Source organism: Macaca fascicularis, chromosome 2 (genome assembly GCF_037993035.2).
Source record: "Macaca fascicularis isolate 582-1 chromosome 2, T2T-MFA8v1.1".
NCBI lineage: Eukaryota > Metazoa > Chordata > Mammalia > Primates > Cercopithecidae > Macaca > Macaca fascicularis.
The window spans coordinates 174,764,038-174,789,686 of record NC_088376.1 but is presented as its reverse complement, the minus strand read 5'-3'; the positions used below and the strand labels follow the sequence as shown (position 1 = coordinate 174,789,686).

General features: G+C 39.6%; 1 protein-coding gene across 4 annotated transcripts in view; it reads left to right on the top strand.

Annotated features, from left to right (window-relative positions):
• Positions 1-25,649, top strand: part of HHLA2 (HHLA2 member of B7 family) — a 184,299-nt gene that overhangs the window by 125,236 nt on the left and 33,414 nt on the right. The window lies entirely within an intron of this gene.

The following is a 25,649-nucleotide window of genomic DNA, read 5'->3' as shown; positions in this document are numbered from 1 at the left end:
TTTCAAGAGTATCGATACCTGTGGGGTAGTTAGAAATGCAAGTCTGTTCTAAGACTAGAAATATACATTCTGTGAGATAATTATATAAAGACAGTTTTTCTCAGGCTTGAGTCATGCACAATTCTTTATTTTGGAAAAAGGCTGGTGTGGGCAGTCTTGTGATACCCATGGGCAGGACTACTGTGATTCAGGGGGAGTGAAACCAGCAATGAGGGAAGGTCAACACAGATGTGTTATTGATTGGATCCCGACCATTGGGAACTATGCTCAATCCTGGGGGGTTTTCTGGAGAACGTTAGGAAATATGTTTCAGAACCATTCAACAAGGGCAAGGAGTGGAAGCATTTATTCACCCTCTCCAGGGCCCCCACGGATGTTACCTCCTCTGTTTCTGGGTTGTGTGTGCATGTGTTGTGGGGGTGCTGAGAGGATTCCTGTGGTGCTCTCAATCTCCGCTTCAGAGCTCTTTGGGCAGTGGTGCAGCATCAAGGCAGAGTGCCACTGACTGCCCCTGTAGCTGCCTGGTTAAAACCTTCACAGAACTGACTGCTACCATGTGGCTGGAGTAAGAGGTGGACCAAGTAGGTTGAAGTCCTACTTCACAACGAGTGTCCCGTATGGACCCTACCTGTAGTTATACCCATGGGGTAGTGAAAAGTCTGGATCTGGAGTAAGGTCTGACTCTTTGCCACATAGACATTAACCTCTGTGACCTTGGGCAAGTCAGTCCTAACTTACTAGTGTGGAAATTGAAGCCAAGAGTGTTCAGGAATTGAACTCTGAGCATATGTCTTTCAGGGTTATGATGACTTCATCAGAGCCCCTCCTTTTTATCTCCAGACCCCAACTAAATCCTTCTTCATTTAAAATGCACAATTTAATTATCTTTGGGGACTGCAGTCAATTCAGAGAGGAGGTATGACTTTCTCTTCTGAGTTCCATCATTCCTAGCATTAACTCTAGTACACACCGTGATGCTGCATAATTGTATATAGCTTTACTTCTGCTATGTGGAGTTCAGATTGATTTTTTTTTATCTTTGTGCACACGAACACTAGCAAACTGGCAATCTGCTGTACTAAGAGTTGTGCCTATGAATACTTGATACAGAGAAAGAGGTCAAAGGAGAAAGAGATGGAGGAGACTGGGGGAACAACTGTAGCACTGCATTCCATATTCTTGTGAGCACCTACTCTTGTCAGGAGGAGCAAGGCAAATCCATGATCCTATACTGTCTCTTAAAAAAAAAAAAAACTTTTCCCACTCCTACATCCTTAGGCTGACCTTTTTTTCCATTTTGTGGATTCCTTCCCCTTTTGAATCTGTTCTTGAAGTTATTGAAATTAATTGCTTCCCAGTTTTTAAATAGGATAAGAATATTGTTGGGCAGTGAGGAAGGTTGGCAGGGATGGGGAGGGGTTTTCCTGACCCCAGATTCCTCAGGGATGGGCCTGGCCACACCACGGCTCTTCTCTCCATGTCACCTGCAACCTCCCCAGTCAAAAGGACAGCTGAAAAGACAGGGGAGGGTGAGGAGACGGTGGTAAGATGTGAACAAATATTTGTGTACCTATTATAGAGCCAGACATTTTACTTCATCGGTTGATATGAGGATGAAATACATTATTTTTATCCACTGCCACCTTGAACCTCCATTTCACCAGGGAGGAAACAGTTGAAAGATATCGTATTATGAGTCATCTCATTTGTAAATTTTGGAGCCGTAAGTCAAAGCCAAGCCTGGCTCCAGAGCCCACGCTCTCGCTGCTTCCTGCTAAAACACCCACTGAGTTGACCCCGAGGCTCAGGTGTCACCACTGTGGAAGAAGCCTGCCACTCTGAATTGGGATTTTTTCCGCTACTTATCTGACTAGAAAGTTTGCTGTGCCTACTAAGCAAGATATCAAGCTCTGGGCCAAAACTTCTTTTCAGCTCTTCGGAAGAACAAACACCCTTATTTTCCCAGATGGGTGGCAAATGGTGCTTTTGTACCCACGTTAAACATTTTATCAGAGGTTCTCACCCTGTGAAATTAAATTCAAGGGGGCTCAGCAAGTGTGTGCCGGGGGTGCATCCTCTTGCCTCTCTGCCCTTAGAAGAGCCTTGAGTTCAGAGCTGAGCCCTGGGTGCTCCATAAAAGTGCTGTACCTGCTGATTGAGCCCTGCAGCTTTGCAGACAAGAACTTCAGCTACTGGAGAATCCTCAGATATGACCAAGATGGTTCCCATTCCATAGAATGGGGAATACAGTCTCTTATAGCCTAATGTGTGTCCAGGGTCCATGTCAGTGTACTTTCTCAGAGCAATTACCCTATCATTGCAGGTGATATATGTCTTAAAGGAGTCATTAAGCCAATTAGGATATATTGCCTTCTGTATATTTTGTGCTAAGTCCTCTTTATTAGAAAATAATCAGAATTTGAAGCTTGATTCATGCTTGGCCCAGTTTTAAGTATTATTTACCAAACTAGAGATAGCTACTCTAATCCATTTAGGATGTTAAGAGCAGACCTATAGAAGCCTCATGGGAGAATAGAGTCATGATGCTTGTTCAAAATCTTTGGAAAGCACCCCAGCTGGCAGCTGGCTTTTCTTGGTATTTTAAAAGGGCATATAATAAGCATAAATAGAAGTATATGTGGTGGTTTTCTTATGGTTGTTTGTTTTTAAGCTAGAATGCTATGCCTTGCGTTTTCTTTTATCTTGATTTTTCAAACGTCTACCTCCTTCACAAGCCTGATCTATTTGTGTAGTTTATATGTGTTGGATGTTTATTTGGGTAATCTAAGGTAGCAGAAGAGGAATATATTTAGTCATCTAACCTTTACAATAAGGAACATTTGAAATGTCAGCATTTTATTTCAGGAACAGGTGAGCTATTGCATTATAAGGCTTTTATTTATTTATTTACACCCTACATCTTTCTGAAATTTGAAACAGCTTATGACAAACAGTAAAAAAAAAAAAAAAATGAAAAAAAAAAGATGAAAGAGGAAAAAGTAAATATTCCAGCCAGAAAAGTCAACATAGTTGCTGTGATGAAGTATAATCCTGTGTCTAAGATTCTTGGAAACAGGGCAAGGTGAGAAACAAATTATAAAATCTTTAATATTCAGAAAGAAGGGAAAAAGTTCCTCTGGTTAAAAACAAGTACTAAGGTGGCCAGATACTGGGTCAGGTGCCAGAGGCAAAACTACATAGGCATGAATGCTGTTCCCATGAAGCTCACAGTCTAGTAGGCAAGATAAATATTAAATCTATTGATATATAACTAATTATGCTTTGCTTTTGTATCATTTATGGAAAAGTAACAGTTCCTAAATTTGCTTAAATGTCTCTGACTTAGAATCATTCCTTGACTCCCCAGTCAGAGACCTGAAAGATTAAAAGTCATCACCCAGGTTCAGAGACTAAGAGAAGTGATGGCGTCGGCTGGAGAACCTGCAGACAACTGGTGTACCTAGGAAGAGTGTGGCCCAGAGGATGCTAGAAAGGCAGAAAGTGACAGCTAGGTCAACCACATCCCAATGCACTGATTAAGCTTTACTTTATGAAAGGAAAAATATGGATTTAGGTAAACAGCTTTTATTTCTCCAGAAATATTGGCTTTTATTTTGATATTACTATGCTTATTAAACTGCACACTTTAGGCTCTATTTTTTTTTTTTCCAAATAAAACTTGGCAACCCTATGTCAGTTCCCGAAAACCATTTTCTTTAGGAATTTAACTGGTCCATGAAATCCAAAAAGCTGTGAACATTGGTCCACTAAGACCCTCAACAAATATGGCTGGAGAGATAGGAGGACAGAAAAAGTTTAGAGGTGAAGCATGACTTAGTGACAGGATTTCTTCAGGGGACTAAGTTAATGTCTTCTGAGCACAAAAATCATGGCTGTCATGGACAGTTATCAAGATTGAACAGTGTACTAGGCTCATGGGGTAAATAGAAATTGCAATCCAGTCCTGGTTCTTCTCACCAAATCATGTACCATGGTAGGAGGCAGGGTCTACATGGAAGAAGGGGAGCCTTTTGTCTTTATAGGAAGACACTGTGGCCAGTGACAGCACATATTCTTCCTGTGATCCAGCTTAATCCAAGGATAGAGCTTAACGAGTCTGTGGAAGTGGATATACGGTGTGCAACTAGGATCTCTGTGACATTTCCAACCAGGATTTTTAAAAGTATACACATATTCTTCATCATCCTCTAGCAGTGCGGTCTAAAGTCCCAGCTGTTGCTGATTAATGATGGATATACAGGCTTTATAAATTAGGCAGGCAAGTGGAGGAGTGAACAGCAGTGAGGGAAGAAGGGAACATCTAGATGTCCCAGCCCTTGAGGTTGGTGCTTTATTATTTTACATAGGCAGGATGTAAGTTTACTAATAGAATCCTGATTAATCAAATCTGTAAGAGGGTGAGGTGGCCTAGGATAGTAGGGAGATTACTTCTTTTTTTTTTTTTTTTTTTCTTTTTGAGATGAAGTCTCACTATGTCACCCAGGTTGGAGTGCAGTGGTGCAGTCTCAGCTCACCGCAACCTCCGCCTCCTAGGTTCAAGTGATTCTCCTGCCTTAGTCCCCCGAGTAGCTGGGATTACAGGTGCACGCCACCATGGCTGGCTAATTTTTGTATTTTTAGTAGTGACAAGGTTTCACCGTGTTGGTCAGGCTGACCTCGAACTCCTGACCTTGTGATCTGCCCACCTCAGCCTCCCAAAGTGCTGGAATTACAGGCGTGAGCCACTGTGCCTGGCCCGGGAGATTACTTATTAAAGAAAATACTGTCGGGCGTGGTAGCTCACACCTGTAATCCCAACACCTTGGGAGACTGAGGCGGGTGGATCACCTGAGGTCGGGAATTCGAGACCAGCCTGACCAACATGGAGAAACCCCATCTGTACTAAAAATACACAGTTAGTCGGGTGTGGTGGCATATGCCTGTAATCCCAGCTACTCGGGAGGCTGAGGCAGAGAATCACTTGAACCAAGGAGGCCGAGGTTGCGGTGAGCTGAGATCATGCCACTGCACTCCAGCCTGGGTGACAGAGCGAGACTCTGTCTCAAAAAAAAAAAAAAGAAAAGAAAAAAAAATTAGTATTAGCTTTGACTATAGCCGATTTTGAATTTGGTCCTTATGGAACAATATTTTTCTTCAGACCTCATTACAAAGCAGAGTAGAATGGTTCTAGACGATAGCTTTTCATGGAGGGTATAGCCAGTCATCATCAATGGCCATGGATAAAATCCTAACTAAAAATTCTACTTTGACAAACATGGTCTCCTAAATATGTCTACCAGGACGCGTTAGCTGCAAAGTGCATCCATCCATCCATGGGTTACAGGGTAAACTGACCTTCTCCATGGAGTCCTCTTATAATTCACCAATTATGTTGGAAACTGTGCTGAAAACAATGCCTGCACTTAGCTAATGCTCAGTCTAATTCCTGGAAATACGCAGTCACCCAAATTATTTTCCTTTTCCCCCAACATCTTTTTCTTCATATTATACTAATTCATGTTCATTGAGGAAAAATTAGAAAATAGAGAAGAAAAAAAATCATCCACAACTCTATCGTGTAAAGAAACAACACTAACATCTTATTCATGCTGTCAAATATTTTCCTACCCACATGTATTTTGTCTGTGTCTGTCTTTAACTAAGATATAAGTTGTGTTGATCTTGCTTCTTACAACCTACTTTAGATCAGCTTTACTTCCATCCTACACCATATGGAAGTACATTCTCCAAGATTCCTGGAATTCCTCAGAGATATATATTTATCTTTGTCTCTTTGTCAGCATTGGTTATGACATCTCATTTCTTTCATTTTGTAGCTATTTCCTTATCTCCACTTTGCAAATAGCTCCATTCTCCCAAACACATACAACATCACTCACAAGGCAGCCCTAAGTTCTTTGACCACTGACTACCTGGTTCCTATGCTCTTTCTCTGTTCCTTCCCTCTTCTCTTCTTACCTTCCCACATCCGAAATTCCTGTTTATTTCTTATTTATGGTACCTCAGGAACATGCCTTGATGAGGTAGTTCAGAATATGAGGGCCTGGATGGGAAAGAGGCAAAGACCCTAAAAGAAATTGTAGTGATAGCTAGTAAAACACTTTTTTAAAAAAAAGTGTTTTACTAAAGACGGATAATAGTCATGCCATATTCACACTGAAACCCTCACCTACCTTAGCTATATTGTTGAAAATAGATTTAAGCTAATTTGGCCATTTTACAGTCATCAGGTTCTTTTTGTTAGTTATGTTGTTTCCATTGATTAGATTATCTGTAAGGGCACTCATAGTCTCTACTAAGTGCTTCGGTTCAGTCTGAGTTCTGCCAGTCACTATAGCAATTGTGAAAATACTCAGCCTCCTGCTCTGGGAGCATAATTGACGGGCAGTGCAAGCTGTTGAACCTCTGAATCTACTGCTTCATTTACACTCAGGTCATGCTTCCCATGGCTGCTCCCAGCCAATCACTGAGCACACTTGGGGTTATTAATGCAGGTCCCTTATGGTAAGTATTGACTCCTCTCTTTTATGACCTTGGCATACAACTTCTCCACTGGTCAGGCTGAAGCTTTCTTGGAACCCCACTCTAATCTGAGACTCTTCCCACTTGCTCTTCCTTCCTCGACTCTTTTACAAGTGTTAGAACTTTATTATGGTCTTAAGCTTCTTCTTGCCTTCTTCAGCTCCCTCTCCTTGTCCTTCTTGGATATTCTACCAATAAATTTTCTGCAATAATTCTGTCTTGGCATCTGCTTCTCTGAAGAACCCAAAATAATACACACACATTTAGCAAGTGACCATAAAGAGTCATAAAATCCGTTCTTGCAAAACTTGGTGATGTACCAAGCTCGTTTCTTTTAGGTACTTGAAGGTCCTTTCATGACAAGATTACTAGAGGCAGACACTAAAATATTCTTGCTAACTGCTCTTGTGATTTCTATCATACTCCTATTAATGCAAGAGCAGATGTGTCTGTACATTTTACCAACAATAAAATATTTTGAGTATCTCTTTTGCTAGTTAGCAAACCCGATACTAATGGAAATAGTTCTCATTGAAGTACTTGTAGTAGCTGCTTCTAAAGCACAGATTTGTGGAGTGCTTGCTCTGAACAAGATTCTTCAAATATCAACTAACCATCCCTGGGGAGCAGATTCAACCCGTGCATGCATGTACATATCACATGGCCTATGCATATTTGAAGTAAATTTCAGTATAATGTCGACTTTACCCATGTCAGTAAACAGCAGCATGTCATGACTGCATAATGGTCAATTGCATGAATATCCCACTTATTTTAATAAATTCTGCAAGATAGGGTATTTTGGGCTCCTAAGTTTTCACTGTTTCTGATTTAGCAAATCTGTATACTTTGCACAGTGTCCAACTTTTCAGAGACTATTTCCTAGAAGAATTATTGGCTTAAAAAGCATGGCCAATTTTAAGGTTTTTGATATTTGTTGCCAAGAAGTCAGCCAGGAAGTTTGTTCCAATTTACACTTCAACCATTTCTATATGAGTAGGCTTATTTCTTTTCCTTTTATTTTCTGCATGTGAAATTATCTGTAAAATGTAGAGTCCAAAGAACAACAGAAAAAAAACCTAACCCTTGAATCCTCCACCAAGGTTATGAAATAGAATTTACTAAGTTGGTGCAAAAGCAATTGCAGTTTTTTTCATGACTTTTAGTGGCAAAGACCATGATTACTTTTGCACCAACCTAATAGAATCCTCCTGCGTTTGCTGATTCTTATCATACTTCTTCGAGGCTCCCCTCTTCACAGGTAAATCATCTAGAATTTAGGGTTATGCATTCCCTTGGTTTTCTTCAGAGTTTTGATAGTTTAATGATAGAGTGTGTGTGTATATATAACTATATGTAGCCCTAAATATTATATAGATTTTTAAAATGTGGGCGGCAAATACAAAGCTAGTTGTGTGAGGAGAGCGTGATCACCACTGTTAGGTAAAGGTGTCTAGGACAAGATGAATCTGACAGTCTTCTGCATCCTGGGACTTTATAAGGGGCTTTCTGGTGTACTCAGAAGGAGAGACCATGAGGCTCACCACAGTCCATACATTTGCAAGGACTGTAATGCAAAGCAGGTACTAACCACGTGATCAGTGGGAGTGGCATGAATTACCCTGGGTTTCTTGCTGCTAAGCTTGTTCCAGCTCACAGAAGTCAGTGAAAACAGAACACTTTGGTAAAATGAATAAATGTCCACAGCTGATTTAGGCAGCAGGACCTGGAAGAAAGAATAAGGAATTTATTAGCAAATTGTTAAGATCACTAGATTTGTATCTGGACCAGTCTCTCCAGAACATTTCTCCAGGTGTTTAAAAAAAAAAAAAAAAAAGACTGTGCCAAAGCAGTGGGGATCATGGTCCTAACAGGGAAAGGCATGTCCTTTTAGATTCACTCTTCTCCAGTCTGGTCCAGATTCCAGCTAGCATTTTGGAATGTCTGTTCACCATCCTCCTAGGAATCCCTTTACTCCTCTTCTCTTTTGAACTAATTTCCTGTGTCACGTCATCATCTTTCTTGATTTGTACTTTTATTTTGGTGGAGCACATTTTCCCATAGCTTCTTGAAAAGAGAGGATGGGTAATACATTTATTTTGTTTTTGAGATAGTGCATGTCTGAAAATGTCATTCTGTCCTCCCAAGTTTGGGAGTTTGACCATACTTGCAGGTTACAAGTAATTTTTCTTTAGAATTCTGGATGTGGTTGCATTTTCTTTTTGCTTGCAAGTCATGCTGTTGCAAAGTCTGAAGCCAGTATGATTCCTGGCCCTTTCTATTAGCTTTTGTCTCCTGGAAGTTAATGGACTCTTCTTTTTCCCTAGTTTTCTGAAATTTCAAAATGGAGTATCTTTGTGGGAATGCTTTCATCCACCACTTTTATTCAGTAAGCTTTTTTTCAGTAATAGCAATTCATTTATCGTTCTGGAAAATTTTCTTAAATACTTTTGTTTTCTACCCTGTTTCCTGTTTTCTCTTTTTTTATAGATTTTTTCGAGTTGTCATCTGATTTTAAAAATATTTTTTGTTTATTTTCTGCCTCTGTGTCTATTTACTGTCTAGAAGACATTCTCTACTTTATTTTCTAACCCTGTTAATGACTTCTGCTCTTATGTTCTCAATTCCAAGATATCTTTTGTGTTAATTTCTTATGCCATTCTGTTGCCTTTTTATGAATGTAACATTTTCTTATCTCTCTGAAGATGTTAGTTATAGTTTTATTTCATTTGGTTTTGTTGATTTTCACCCTCGCTTGCTTACATATTTTTATTTACTCCAGGATATCTTTTTGTAAGGGAGGTTGGTTTTGTTTATTTCTGTCTTCTGTGCAGCTTTCCTCAGGGTATCTGGTAATCCCTCAATGTCTGCTTAACATTAAGAATGAAGGAAGCTTGTTGGAGGCTCTCAGAGCTTGGACTGTGGGCCATGCCTCTCAGGTGGAAGTCACTGTAGGGTGATGTAGGCTGGGGGATGGGCTGGGTCTCTGGATTCAGCATTAGATATCTGTTTGATAAACTAGTCTTAACCTCTACCTTAACTCTAATCTGTGCCTGGACCATCAATTCACACATTATTATGCTTTGTTTCTCCATGGAACAAACCTCCAGATTTCTCCAAAGAAAGGGACAATGTTCAGTAAAGTGGAGTGCAGGACAGAATCTCGGGGGTTTAACTTCTTAAATAGTTTAATAGAGTCTGACTCCATTTTTTATCTTTGACTGCTGAGAGCTTTCATGCCCACCTCTTCCTTCCTCTTCTGCCCCATATTTCAGCAAGCTGGTAAGAAAGCTGGTGCTGCACCCTGGACACAGCAGAAAGTACAACCTATGTGGGAGAGTGGATTTTCCCTCATCCCACCCCCTACCTATGATAAAAACCAAGCTGCTTATTCTCATTTTCACTTTCAAGACATTCTCAAGCCCATTCCAGACGAGCCTGGGTGTTGTCCTACTATGTTTAGAAAGTTCCATGATGTAATACAATGTGTTCTCACCTCTTGGTGTGTGCATGGCGTCATCAGCCAGGACATCTCACCTATTAATTGGGAGGGGGCCATCCCACCTGTGTTAGATGGCTATAAGAAATAGCTTTCCTATGAGGTTTTCTTATCTTGGTCTTTTTTTCTTTTTCACTACCAGTTCCAAAGCAGTTCCTATGTCTTTTGAGTACTACCTGGTACGAGTTGGTGGACTTTCACATTTTCCCATGAACTAGAGACTCGTTTTCTTGGGTCTACTAAGTCAGTTACCACTTACCCATTTTTCTCTAGTTTCGAAAGTTTTGCTGATTTTTTTTTTTTTTTTTTTTTTTGGCCTCTCCTCTTTTTCTGCTTTATCCATTTCTTTAAAAAAAAAAAAAAAAAAAAAAATTCCTTCCCATAGTGGGGGGTCTGTGGTTGGGGGACAGTGAGGTGGGGATGGTTAATGGAATAGAAAGAATGAATAAGACCCACTATTTGATAACCCAACAGGGTGGCTATAGTCAATAACTTAATTGTACGATTTTAAGTAACTAAAAGAGTATAATTGGATTGTTTGTAACTCAAAGGATAAATGCTCGAGGGGATGGATATACCATTCTTCATGATGTGATTATTTCACATTGCAGCCCTGTATCCAAACATCTTATGTACCCCATAAATATATACACCTACTGTGTACCCACAAAATTTTTTAAAAATTGAAAACAAAAATCCCTTCCCTAAATTTTTATTGAGTTAAGGAGATAAGAAACAAAATTAGAGGCATGTATTTAAGCTGCTGTCTTAACCCAGAAATCCTGAGTGGGCTCATTTCTTCACACCTTGTCAACAATGGGTGCTTTCCCATTTATTTAGTAAATGGATTTCCCTGAAATCCGTACTATGTTCTAATCGCTTTGACAACTCAGATTATCCATATTATTCGATTCTGGTCTAAACTACTTGTTCATATGACTAAAAGTCTAAAGGACAATTTCATGATTTGTGGCAGATTCTTAAATTTAGCCATTTGGTTTGCCCTAAATTTGCTTCCATTTTTTAGTAGTGCTCTATTGTAATGCAGATGGAAAACATCACAGTGTTCTAAAAGGGAGCTGAAATGAAAATGAATTATCTATACCTATCTCCACTCCACTTACGTGAGGGAAATTGAAAGATAATCACTTCATGGGTATCCATTTAAAATAAAAGCCACTTTTCTTTTCTTATTGGTTGTGAAAATTCAACCCATCTTTGGAACAAATTTAGCAGTGATTTACAATTTTTGGTTAAAAATGCCAGACTTAAGATTTCAAAATGCAATCCTTTGTTAGAAAACAATGATTTCATCAAATGGTAACTCTGCTTTGTCTTACTAGTTAATTCACAGGTTGGTGAATCTTTATATTATTAAATGTAATTCAAAGGTTATTTTCACAGTAAAAGCATACAGAGAAAAATTAGCCCCTGCCTCTCATAAATACCAGAGTCCTAGTCTCCCCTCTCAGAGGCAGTGGGCTAGATTAAATTTATTATTACATATGTTTTGAGAAATGATTTATGTGAGTACAAGCATGTATATGAGTATGTGAGCTTTTTTCATATAACAAGAGCATACCATTTTTTCTGTTCCGTGCTTTGTTTTATTAACTATACATTTCTGAAGATTTTACTATAGCAGCACATTTAGATCTTCCTTATACTTTTAATATTTTTGTGAAAATAGAATAAATACAGAGAAGTGCACAAAATATAGCTAAATGAATCAACACAAAACAAAAGCCCATGAGATAACCACCTGGTTTGCCAGGCAATCAAGCACGCCTAGGCTTTCACGAGGCTCCTTCATGTCCCCTCCAAGCCACTACCTTCTCTCTCTCTGTCAAAGGAAAACACTTTCTAGCTTCTATGGTAATCCTGTCCTTGCTTTTCTTTAGTATTATACCTCAGTATGCATCCTTAAACAGTACAGTTAAGTTTTGCCTGTTTTCAGAATGTCAAGTAATTCAAATCATACAGTATGAGTTATTTTGTGTCTGACTTACTCAGTGCTTTCTATTCATCTCATCTATTCTAGGGCTTTTATATGCTCCAAAATTTTCCTTCCTTCTGGGCCTTGCTGCAAATTTGTAATTCTGTTTTTCCCCCTACGTCTTTAGAAATTATACATTCTATAATTCTTTTACTTATGAACCATAAAATTATGATATACCTCATTGGTTCTTAAAATCTTACATTAATTGGTACTTTATACTTTTCATGGGCAATGAAAAGATTCTATATTCCTTTTAGACAGCTCACTTTTTTTTAGCCCCTTCTAAAGCCTTAAGCCATTATTGGGTACTTTAATTCTGTCTTTAAAATATGAATGTCAGTGTGTTTTATTTATGTTTAAAATTCTTATATTTAAAACCTTATTATTGTCATTAATCTCATTTATTTTTTTAGAAAGACATTTATTCAGTGTCATGCTCAGACTATTAGATTTAGAAATATACAGCATGGGTGCAAAAAACAAAAAACTACATAAACCCTATGTTGGAATGCTTTCAACTTTCCACAAACAGAAACTAAAATAACCTCTTATGCAATTAGTCACAAATACAGTTCTTCAGTTTTTTGCTGATACACGTGAGTATTGTCTTAAATGTGTCTTCTTTGCAGCAGCTAGGCCCTGTCACCACTGTGCTTGGCTGAATTCACAAACCTATGGTAACCTGTACCTCACCTGTCACTTCTCTGGCTCTCCTCTCCTGTTAAGCTTTGCTTCCTGGCAATAATTAAAACCTTCTGCTACGATTGCTACTGGGACCATCACAGCCATCTTGGTTTTGTAGTTTGGCAAAGTATTGGCCTCCCCCACCATAGGAACCAGAGTTTCTGCCTGGTTCCCTACCTTCATAGGCCCAAAATTTGAAGATTGATTATTACAATTGCCAAAAACCATTATAGCTTTCTCTACCTTCAAAACTGTTTCTATCTACCGAATCTACAATAGCCATGCCCACAGCCGCCATATCTACCACCACCGTGGCTGCCACCAAAACCACCACAACCACTGAAGTTTCTGCTACTACTAAAGTTGGCATTCCTACCAAAACTACCTCCACGACCACCACTTATATCTCTAGAACTACTTTGACCTCTTTGGCCGGATGAAGCACTAGCCATATCTTGCTTCAATAAGGCTTTCCTTGTTTCACAATTGTGGCCATTCACAGGATGGTATTTCTGAATGACAGTATTATTCAGGGAGTCACAGTCATCAAAAGTTATGAAAGCAAAGCCTCTCACCGCTGCCTCAGTCAGTCATGAGTTCAATCACTTTAATTTCCCATAGTGCTCAAAATAATTTCTTAGGTGATGGTCTTCAGTGTCTTTTTTTAATGCCACTACAATCTCTTTCGCAGTTAAGTGGTTACCGGGTCTCTGAAGATCTTCATTTGAGACAGCTCTGTTTGGTTCCACAACTCTTCCATCCACCTTGTATGGTGTATTCATCCATTTTCATGCTGCTGATAAAGACATACTCAAGACTGGGTAATTTATAAAGAAAAAGAGGTTTAATGAACTTACAGTTCGACATGGCTGGGGAGGCCTCACAATCATGGCAGAAGATGAAAGGCACATCTTACATGGCAGCAAGCAAAGAACAAACGAGAACCAAGCAAAAGGAGTTTCCCTTTACAAACCGTGAGATCTCGTGAGACTTACGCACTACCACGAGAACAGTATGGGGAAAACTGCCCCCATGAATCAGTTATCTCCCACTGAGTCCCTTCCATAACATGTGGGAATTATGGGAGCTACAATTCAAGATAAGATTTGGGTGGGGGTACAGCCAAATCATGTAAGATGACTTTGCATTCATGGCTATATCCAACTCCATGGTGACATATGGGACAACCCAAAACCCCTGGAGTGCTTGGTGTTTGAGTCTCTCATTGCTACACAGTCCGTGAGAGTTCCCATTGCTCAGAATGGCTCTAGAAATGCTCATCAGTTATTTCGAAGATCAACCGTGTGAGGAAAAGTTTCTGCAGCTGTTCAGGCTTTTTAGGAGACTCTGACTTAGACATGGCTGCTATGGAAAGAGAGACTTCAATGATGCTTCTGCAGCAACATCCCTGGGGAGAAAGCTAGTCTACTTATTTAAATTTGCCCTATATTCATAGCTCTTTATCCCTTCCTGAATTTGAGCTTCCCCTGCCCTATATTCATAGCTCTTCATCCCTTCCTGAATTTGAGCTTCCCCCGGTATCATTTTCCTTCTACCTGAAAAACACGCCTGTAGCATTTCACTTAGTGCAGTTCTGCTGGTTTCAAATTATGTTTTGTGTGTCTAAGAATTATTTCACTTTATTCTTGAAATCTTTTGGCTACAATTTTGGGTTGGAAGTTATAATTTGGGGGTTGCAATTTTGGGTTGGAAGTCATTTTCTTTGATCACTTTGAAGAAATTTTTCTCTCATCTTTGGCTTCTATTCCGTCTGTTTAAAAGGCAGGTATTTGCCTAATTGTTGCTCTTTTGAAGGCAACCTGCCTTTTTTGTTGTGCCTTCTGACTGCTTTAAAAGTTTCTTTCTCTTTGGTTTTTAACATTTTCAGTGAGGTACCTGGTTGTTTATCTTGTTTGAGGTTTATAGGGCTTCTTGAATCTGTGAATAAATGTCTTTCAGTTTTGGAAAACTGTCCTTCATTATTTCTTCAAATAATTCCTACACATTCTCTTTTCTTTTTCTTAGGATTTCACTTATGCCTTCTCACTGTGTCCTCTGTTTCTCATCTTTCTTTCTAATGTTTCCATCCTTTTGTTTCTCTTTGCTTCATTCTGAATAGTTTCTTACAGATCAATATCCAGGGTACTTGTTCTCTTTAACTGTCTAGTAGGCTGTTAAATCAATCTTCTGTTGCTAATTTCAGTTATTTCCCAGTTCTTGTAGTTTCTGTTTGGTTCTTTATCATGGTTTTCAGCTCTCCGCCAAAATTGTCTATCTTGTCTTGTCTCTTTGAACAAAAAAAGTATGGTTAAAGTCTATATCTAAAAACTAACATCTGAAGTGCATGTGAGTTTTATTTTCAGTTATCTGATTGTTTTCTTGTCTCCAAGTGCCTGGCTATTTTTTACTGTGTGTCAGACATTGTATTTGCAAAAATGTTGTAGAGGCTGGCACAGTGGCTCATGCTGTAATCTCAGCACTTTGGGAGGCTGAGGTAGGTGGATCACCTGAAGTCAGGGGTTCGAGACCAGCCTGGCCAACATGGTGAAACCCTGTCTCTACTAAAAATACAAAAATTAGCAGGGCATTGGTGGCAGGTGCCTGTAGTCCCAGCTGCCTGGGAGACTGAGGCGGGAGAATCACTTGAACCCGAGAGGCAGAGGCTGCAGTGAGCTGAGATCATGCCACTAGACTCTAGCCTGGGCAACAGAATGAGACTCTGTCTCAAAGAAAAAAAAAAAGTTGTAGAAGTAATTTTCAGCTTGGTATAATATTTTCTTCCAAAGGGAATTTGTTTTTATTTTGCTAGTCATCTGGGGCATTGATACTCTGGGATTACCTTAATCTAATTTTATCCACACAGCATGTAGGAGAATACTAACCCTGCACAGATTGTGATGGTGATGTAGAATATACTAAAGCCTAGAAAGCACCTCTTCTGGTAAGTAGGGAGATACACAATGAGGTTTCAGTATTTTCTGTGCAGCTATTTATTTGAAAATTACTACATGACCAGGAAACATTTCAATTGCTTTGCAAATATTATTAACGTAATTCTTATAACAGTGATTTGGAGGTGAATATTATTATCCCTGTTACTAGATGTGAAACTGAGGCAAAAAGGAGTTAGGTAACTTGGACAACAGTACACAGCTTTAAATAGACCTGGGCTTTGAATCCAAGTAGTAAGACATGATGCTGTCGAGGTGAATTTAGACTTTGCACACTATATTATTCTGAGAAATGGTAAATTTTGGAATTATGGGGGAGGGCAGTTAGGAGTGGCATTTTTTATTTTGATAATTATAAATTTCGAACTGCATTATCTATGTGCCACTTTGATAGTGGTACTGGGGTGTTTAGGAGAAAATTGCAATAGTAGTTGTTAGATAGGGAAGGGGACACGCCAGGAAAGATCTCAATTTGTGTTCAGTCATTGCTGCAGTTCAGAATTGGGAGGAGGCGGAATTGTGGATTAAGTATGGGGTCTCTAAAGACTCTTTTGCACTGAGAGCAGCAGTATGAAGAAATTACATCTTAGAATCAGAGTTTGTGCTGGATTCATGCGTGGGATTTGTTGATTGTGTTTCTTTCTACAATGACTGCTCAGGCTGCTTCAGCATGAACAGTTGGCTCAGTACCCAGAGAGTGTTTGATTAGCTAAGTTAGGATGCAAAAAGTCACACACTATAGAGGAAATTTACCCTGGAATAAATGTAGATCATTTAGTCAAATTGCTATATTCTCAGCATGTTAAGACATCCCTGGGAGAAAATGCCACAGGAGCTTTCATAGAAGTACAAGTAAACAGAACTTACTTTCCAGGAAACCTGAAAAGCATGACCTAACGTGATTCAGGATCAGCCAACATGACCTTGGAGGAAAAGAGGTCCTAAAAAAGGAAACATCCTGAGTGAGTCCTGAAACTGATCCTATAGAGGGTTTTATGAGTCAAAACCCTTGGTTGCAAGTGAACAGAAATCAGATTCAAGCCTAATCAGAGGCATAAAGTGGGGGAGGGGTGGCCAGCACAAATTACTGTCTTTGGCTTGACTACGTTGCATGTCGGTATAAATTTGTGCTTGCTGGAGTTGGAAAGAGAGACCCAAAATGTTTTCAGCAGGTCTACATATACTTTAAAGATTCTGAACTTAAAGGGGAGTGGAGGAATGTATTGGCTCATGATACTGGGAACAACAGGCATGGCACTAATTCACAACTGACTGGGTCCGGTCCAGAGGCTGAAAAATTACCACTGCTGCTCTTGCCTCATCACCCACTTTTGGTGTCTGCCCCTCTCTTTGTGGGTGTGTTAACTTCCGCTGCACCTGTGCTTCTCCCATATTGCTATGGAAGAGGGACACAGGCATCTTTCACTCTTCCTAGATTAGTCAGCCTGGGTCAGGTGTTGATGAACAATCTACTACTGCGTAACATATTACTCTAAAAATTAGCAGCTTAAGACAAACATTTATCATCTCAGTTTCTGAGGGACAGGAATCTGGGAGCAGCTTAGCTGGGTCATTCTGGCTCAGGGTTTTTAATGGGGTTGCAGTTAAGCTATTGGCCAGGGCTTCCATCATCTGAAGGAGCTGGAGGAAATGCTTCCAAATTCATTCACGTGGCTGTTGGTGGAGAGGATTCAGTTCCTTGCCATTTGGGCTCTCTGTGGGGCTATTCATACAGCATAGCAGCTGACCTCTTCAACAGTGAGTGATCAGAGAGTGAAAGAAACCGAAATGGAAGACCAAAAAGTGTCTCTCATAACCTCGTATCGGAAGTGACATATCATAAGTTTTGTGGTATTCTATTAGTTATATGGACCAGCCCTGGTACAGGATGGGAAAGGACTGTACAAGAGTCTGGACCAGGAAGTGATCATCAGGGGCTGTGGTAGGACCACTGCAGGTGCTGTGAAGGCAGAACTCTAAGGTGGCCCCCAAGATTCTCGCCCTCGGTGTACACACTGCGTAATTCTCTCCCTTTTAATGTGGGCTGCACCTGTGAATATGATTGAATAGTTACTGCTTTGATACGGTTACCTTTCATAACAAAGGTAAAGGAATTTTGCAGATATAATTAGCAATAGCAATAGATTTTTGAGTTAACCACAAAAGAGATTATTTGGGTAGCCCTGACCAATTCCAATGAGTCCTTTAGCAGAGACTCAAAGACTTAAAGCAGTGGCCCCCTGATGGCCTTGAAGAAGAAAACTGCGATGCTGTGAAATGGTGGGTATCTCTAGGGTCTGAGGGCCTCAGTGCTACCTCTGCAAGGAACAGAATTCTGCCAACAGCAAGTGAGCTTGGAAGGGGATCCCAAGCCTCAGATGAGATTGGAATCCTGGCTGACAGTTCGACGGCAGCCTGGTAAAAACCCTGAGTGGAGGACCAAGCTGAGCTCTGCCAAGATGCCTGACCCACAGAGATGGTAAGATAATTAGTGTATGTTATTTACCTGCTAAACTTAGGGCATTTCGTTATTCAGCACAGAAACATGTACAATGCCTGCTTGTGAAAGATAAGGGTTTAAGTGAAGGTCTTCTCTGTCCATCTTTCCTCAAATTGTGAATTGAGGTGAGGTCCCCAAGGAAAGAAAGTGCTGTTAGAGGGACAAGGGGGATGCAAAGGCTGCTAGGCAAACAGTCTACAGCTGCCACAGTTTATTAGGGTGTTTCAAACCTGGGCACTTCAGCCGGTTCGAGAATATGTCGTCAAGCCAACAGTGCTCTCCACTGCTGTCTAGAATATTGTTCTCAAAATATGGTCTGTGTACAACCGGTGATGGAACTCTCTGGAGTGTTTGTTAAAATGTAGGCTCCTAGGTCTCACTCCAGATGTATTGACTCAGTCTCTATGGGGATTTGTATTTTATTTATCCTTTCATAGTTTTTATATTTTGAAGATTTTTCAAAATCAAAAAAAGTTGAAGGAAACAGAAGTGTGAGCATTTGTTTGCCTTTCACTGAGGTTCATCCATTGTTAATATTTTATCCCATTTTCTCCTCATATACATATTTATGTATATAATTTTGTTGCAGAACCATTTGAAAGTAAGTTACAGTAATCATGACATTTCACCCCTAAACACTTTAGTAATATAGCCTACAAATAAAAACTACCTCATATAATTACATGCCCTTCTCACACTGTAGAAATGAAACATTGATGTATTAGATAAAATACAGTGAAATTTTTCCCATACGCCTCAAAATGCCCTTTGGAGTATTGTTTCTCAAATTTTGATCCTTGGACTAGTAGCGTTGCACCATCATATTTTAATAAGAACCCAGTGAGTGACAAGCGCACCCATTTGAGAAGCCCCGTAGCAAGTTTTTGATTGAATATCTAATCAAGGATTGTATTACATCTGGCTATCAAAGTTTTCTTTACTCTTTAGCATCTCTGAGCTAGAATCGTCCATTTTTTCCCTATTCTTTCTTCCTCTGCTGCCTGCCTCCCCCTCCCCATTCTACCTTGATGAAAACAATTGTGAAATTTTAAAACACTCCCATGCTTTTGAAACTAACCACATAAAGTTGTGTAAGTGCTTAATGACTGGTACAAGCAAGATGGAGAGTAATCTTGTGGCAAGCGAGATCACTAAAAGTTGACTGAGGTTTCATAAAAGACGTGGCATTTCTGTCGATCTTAAAATTGTAGACCAAGTTAGTTTCTCTTGACTAACTAGGAAACAAAGGACATTCACTTTAAAAGGTAAGCTGGAGTCAACTGAGGAATTTGGTTCAAAAACAATCAAAATTTTAATTTTTAAAAATAATTTCTGGACTCAGAAAAAATGTTAAAAATAGTTTCTGGACTCAGAAAAATGGAGGCTACTTAACTGAGCACAGTTACCTCCAGGCGGTGGGACTAGTGATTTCCAATATTTTAGTGTATTTTATGTAACTCTTTTGTAAAAAGACATTTTTGTAAAATTCTGACTTGCATTATAAATTTCATGTGAGACTTTTCCGTAAGAGTAAAAATCCAGCATTAAAAATCATTTCATTAATGTACATTTGCATATCATAGTTTTCTTTCTCCCCTGTCATTGGACATGTAAGTTGCTTCCAAATCTTCACTGCAATAAGAAGCCTTGTTCATACAATTATTACATCTCTGATTATTATAACAGAGTCCTAACAGTAGAGTTGCTGAGACAAAGCTTACAATAGACTCAAATTGGGGTGTGTGCCCAACTCATGCAGATTCACTTGCAGGCTCTGATAGTGCCATCATTCTCAGTCTTAACCCTAACCATTCTGAGCCAGTAATAGGACATCTGGATTCAAGTTGGGTGAAAAGAAACCTGGAAACCTGACATACAAACAGGCTACTCTCAGGTGAGGACCTGGTGCAAAGATGCCAGGCTTCTAAGCTGGGTTTTGATGTTGCTTCTGCTGTTCCTGTCCTTCCTGAAGCTGGTTTCTGCAGCCCTTCCTTAGGTTGTGTGAGCAACCTTAGACTCCTTCCCTTAAAAATCCATGGTTTCCTTGTTATTCTGGGTTCCTTTCTGTTGCCAACAAAAAAAGAAACCCCAAATAATATTGATGGCAGATTTTATATGATAGACACCTATAGAAAAGTAATATTTGGAGTTAGCCATTGGACTTTATTGGGGCAAAAGGCAGTAAGGCTCCATTCTGTGTTCTAGTGCAGAAATTTAAGAGCTCATGGTAAGTGGTGGCCAAATAGCTAGTCCATTTATCACCCCGAGGCAACTGGGCATCTCTTTGGAAGTGAAACTTTGGGTGTCTGGATAGCTGATGCCAAAATGAAGAGAATGGAGGCTGATGAAGCACCCCAACTTCATAAATTATGTGGCTAATTCTGGTCCAGAGTCACATAGTCATTAAGTAGAGGTGACGTGATTCAAACCCACACAATCTCATGTCATAACCTTAGTTTTCAACCACTTATTTTTATTCTCTTGCAAAAAGCAGCAAAGTCTCCTTTATATGAAAAGAAGTGAATGCCAATGGCTCCTACCCATAGAATTGTCAGATTTAGCAATTAAAAATACAAGATTCCCAGTTAAATTTGAATTTCAGTATAAGTATGTCTGAGGTATTGCCTGGGATATACTTGAACTAAAAAAATTATTAGTTTATCTGAATTCAAATTCAACTGGACATTCTGGACTTTATCTTGCAATCCTATGTGGTCCAACCCTATATGTCTTTTCAGTGCTGCTCTCTCAGTAACCAAAAAAAAAAAAATTAATTTAAATTCAGCACATACATGCCTCAGAGGATAGAGAGGAAAAAAAAATTTTAAGAGGAAATTTCAGAAATTCAGATCTCGCCGAAATCATTGCTATAGTACTCACCAGGTAGTCTGTATTCAATGAGCTAGCCTAGGCAGCCAGCTTTAATTTCAAGTTTGATGGCCTGGTGAATGCAAACCATTGTTGAATGCTGTCTTACGCCAGATGACATTGAATTCCATCCCCTTCATTATGCCAGAGTCTTTTTGACTCAAAAGACTGTAAGAGCTACTATTGGTTTGGATACATGTATATGTGTGTCTCTGACCCACCTATCTCTCATTCTGTTCTGCTTCAGGGCCCAGAAGAATCTTTTCTTCCCATGGGAAGTAAATTGTGAAGGCAGGCCACAGAATCCTTTAAAATGCACATTACTGTTCTTCATAGGCCAAGACTGCAGCTGGGAAGGTGCAATGAAAATGGGATCTCTAAACGAGCAGAGTTAGGAGGAGTCATGCTGAAAACAGGCAACTGAAGACTCCAAGGGGGTGTAGTCACAGATTCAAAGGCAATGCAATAATCAGGGCCCAGGAAATGGTCAGAGAAGCAGAAGTCTCTGGCTTAGATTAAACATGAAATCTTTGGGAACCAAACTGATGAGCCAGCCTTTAAGGTCTGTGTTTTATTTTTACTTTTTGATATAAAACAAAACCCAAAACTTTCATTCCCCAAGTGTCATCAGTGTTGTATCAATGCTGAGAAACTAGATGGGAATAAGGTACAAGTATCTGCATATATATCGTTTAGTCTTTTGAAAATAGCCTAGGATGTGGTGTTGCTTCTGATCAACTATTTTAAATGTATGAGGCAAACAAATTACAGCCACTTGGCTCTCCTACTGAAATAGCCTTTTTAAAAAAGGATGGGGAGCTAATTTGTGGATTCAGGAAGTTGCCAAGGATAGACATCCCTATTATGGACTCAGAGACAAATGTTTTAATTATATTCCACAGGGCCTATTATGAGTAACTTTAACTGACCCACAGGTAGAGTCTGTCCAGGAAAATAGCATCCACCAAGTATTTACAACAGAGGGGATTTAATTCAGGGAACTGGGAAATGAAATCAAATATGGTGAGGAGTGCAGGTAACAGTAGGGTGTCACTTTCATGCTGGAAGGATGCTATGGGATCCCAGGGGTGAGCTCACTTTATGGAAGCTGGAATGGCAGATCTGCCCATCAGGAGCTTCAGTCATGGAAAAGGTGGCGCTGGTGCCAGAAAAGCTGTCCAGCATGTCATTACTTAATCAGGTGGTGATTCTCACTGCAACTGCTGTTCCACATGTTGTCTCCTCATTGGAGCAAATTAATGCAGTGACTAAGGCAGATCTGAATACTGAATGATTCCTGTGGCAAATCCTAATATAATTGCAATAAAAGTTTCTAGATCTTGGAGAAAGGCTTTGTTCCCTTTAGCAAGTAATTATTCTTTTCAGAAAATGTATCTGAGTGAATCAGATAGTACACAGTACATGAAGATGTTTGAGTTTTAGATTCTATGATCGGGGATCCAGGATCCACAACAAAGCCAGGGACAGAGTTGAATGTGCCTGGCCATATTCCATCAAACCCCTAAAGAACAAATGAGTTGCATGAGCGGATTGTTTACATGCCCACTGAGCCCACCATACCACTGTTTCATCTGCAACCTGTGCTTGTGGTCTCATGGGGAGTCCCTTTAACAAGCTATTGAGTACAAAGGATGACTTTTCAGGATAACAACTACTACTGACTATAAGTAGATTTTGCAGCTTTAGAGCCTTTGACAGGGCTAATCCTAAAAGACAATGGAGAAGGGAAAGCCTCCCATTAGGTAGAATATTGGGTAATACATCTCATTGTAACTTTACCTGAATGAAGATGAGGCCTAAAGTCAGGCTCTGTAACAAGTTCTTGGGCATGTTGGTCAAGAACATAGAGGAATACTGACTATAGGATTCAGAAAAAGGATGTGATCATGGAACATTCGAATGGATCCAGAACATGAGACAGTTAAGGAGTACGTTGAGCAAGCATGAAAAGGAGGCTGAACTGACCTGATGGTATGAATGCCTATTCATGCCATTGAGAGCTGCTGCTTCGGTCTTTCTGATGAGCATCCAGATAGAACATGACTGAGGCAGCCACAAAAGTAGCGATAGGGCCTTTGTACAGACTCCACAACACAGCCTTTCCCTCATCAAAGCAGACCATGCTAATACGATAGCTGAGTGATCCATTGTCAACCTTAGAGACCAGCCCACATCTCTGATATGGCATCATAACTAGTAAACACAGTGAACTCCTTGTTGTATTATATCTAGTTGCTCTCATTATGGAAGGGAACAGCATTTCTTTTCCTACTTCCTCCCTGTTGTGCCCCTGCCAGTACTACCAATTGCAAACTTTCCAAATGCTTCATACACTATCTTGTTATCCCACCTAAATTGGCTATGAAAGGAGTTATTTGATCAAAAACAAAGAATGAAGGCAATGGACTAATTAAAATGTAATTCACTGTTTTATGTTCCCTATTTATGAAGTAGTTAGCCTTATGAGATGGTGCAATGGTCACTACAGACAGTGCTGCAATCTCACAGGGGATCTTCTTCCATCTGATGACATAGCTACTTTGTAGAACACTGGTTAGGCTCTGAACTAGTGTTTGAAATAAGAAACACTTTCCCCACAATTAAAAGACATGGATCTAGGAACCAAGGAGAGAGGAGGGACTGATGTATCTAACAATGATAACTAATTAATCTATTCCCAAAATTTTTACTTGCTGTCCCTCTTAGGGTGACCCATCTCTTGTTAGTACTTAAGGAATGCTTTCATCATGTAATATATACTGTGATTGCTCTAAATTGGAAGCTAAAACTGGTAATTTGGGCTCTTCCTGCTAGGGGACAACAAATGGCAGAAAGTGGGATACTGTGTTAGCTAAGGTGATTGACCTTGCCTAGTAAGGGAAGATGAAATACTGCTGTACAAATAGATCTAGGAGGAATGTGAAAGGAACTCTGTGGATCCTTACTTTTCCTCATGTGCTCAGTGGGAAAGATGAATCAAAGATGATTGCCCTTCTATGCACAAGACCACTAGGAACTGGAACAACTCAAGAACCAAGGTTCAGGTTATTCCATTAAAAAAAAAAGCTGAGGGGCTGGCCAAAGGTAAGGAGATTACATTATGGATAATAGCAAAGAGAACACCTAATACTGGTTCTGGCTTGGGGGTAAATGGCAGAAAGAAAGATCTGTTTCCTTGCTTGATGTGTCATGACTTAGTGCAAAATGTTTTCTCTCCATATTTTACAGTGTGCTGGTGACGGTAAAGTATGCCTTTTGGACCAGAGGTTGAAGCAGATTTGAGGGGAAATGGCATTACCAAGAGTAGTACTATTCAAAGTGAGGGGTCTGCAGACTGATGCTGGTGTGTGAACTGTTTATTACTGGTTCATGATAAGAGAAGTGCAGAACTAGAGTATTTAAAATTATGCTGTCAAGGTGGCATTAAAATTTCTATGCCTATTGTATGTAAATTGAGGCTTGCATTTGAAGTTCTTTAATTTCATTTTTCTAGCAATTCATTTTTATTTCATTTTCCCAATGAATTTGTCCATGACAGATTAGAAACAACAGTTTACTGCTGCTTTGCTACAGATAGTTTGAGAAACACTGATCTTAATGAGCAGTGGCCTTGTGAAATATATTGTAACTCCCAAGATATAAGCTGCTCAGTTAACTCATTGGTATATTTCTATTCATTCAACTTTGACTGTACAAACATGCAGATTCCACATAGACAAAGATACCTCCACCTAACACCACCTAAATACTCTATGAACAATGGCAAGCTCACTCGTCTTCACAGTGGCAAGTGACCAAAGTTACCCACAGCTTTCTTGGAATTGTCTGGGCCTTTGCTCTTTTTGGTGCTTGATTGTTCTTCCTTGAGTTCTGGAGTTACCAGTATCCTTCTAATTTCCTTCTTGCTTATGTCCTAAACCTGTTTGTTGCTTGTCACTAAACTCACCTTAAATGATACAAAAGGTGTTGCAATTTTAAAGGCATTTGAAAAATATCACCAAGTTGCTTTCCAGGGACTTAATTATCAGTGTGTGGCCTCACCAATAATTTAAGCCACTGTCTCCAGGTATGTTTCTCAGAACTGAATATAAAATGTATATAAGTGTATGTACAAACACACACATACACATATGTATATATGTAGAGATATCTGTCTATATATAGACATATATATCTCTATATCATAGATATCTAGATTTGATATCTATATATCAAATATATATACGTATATGACATTCTGCCAGTTTGGACATTGGGACTTTAAAATATTTCATATATTTGAACATTATTGAAGGTGAAATTTTAGGGATATGAGGTGTCAGTACACTTTTATGTGCAAGTTATAGAAACAAATTTCCAATGCGCTTAAGCAGAGGGATTTTATTAGCATTACATAGAAGGGGAGGTTACTGGGGTAGTTTATAGAATTGAAGTAAGAGGCATGGGAACCAAGTCATGAGGACATGCTTGTTGGGGGCACTCATGTGTGCTCCAGTGCACTTGACTGCTCACCTTCAAGCACTCACCCTCAGCCTTCCTGTTCACTTCTCGTCGGTTGGTTTCTTTCTGTTGAAGTTCTCTTTG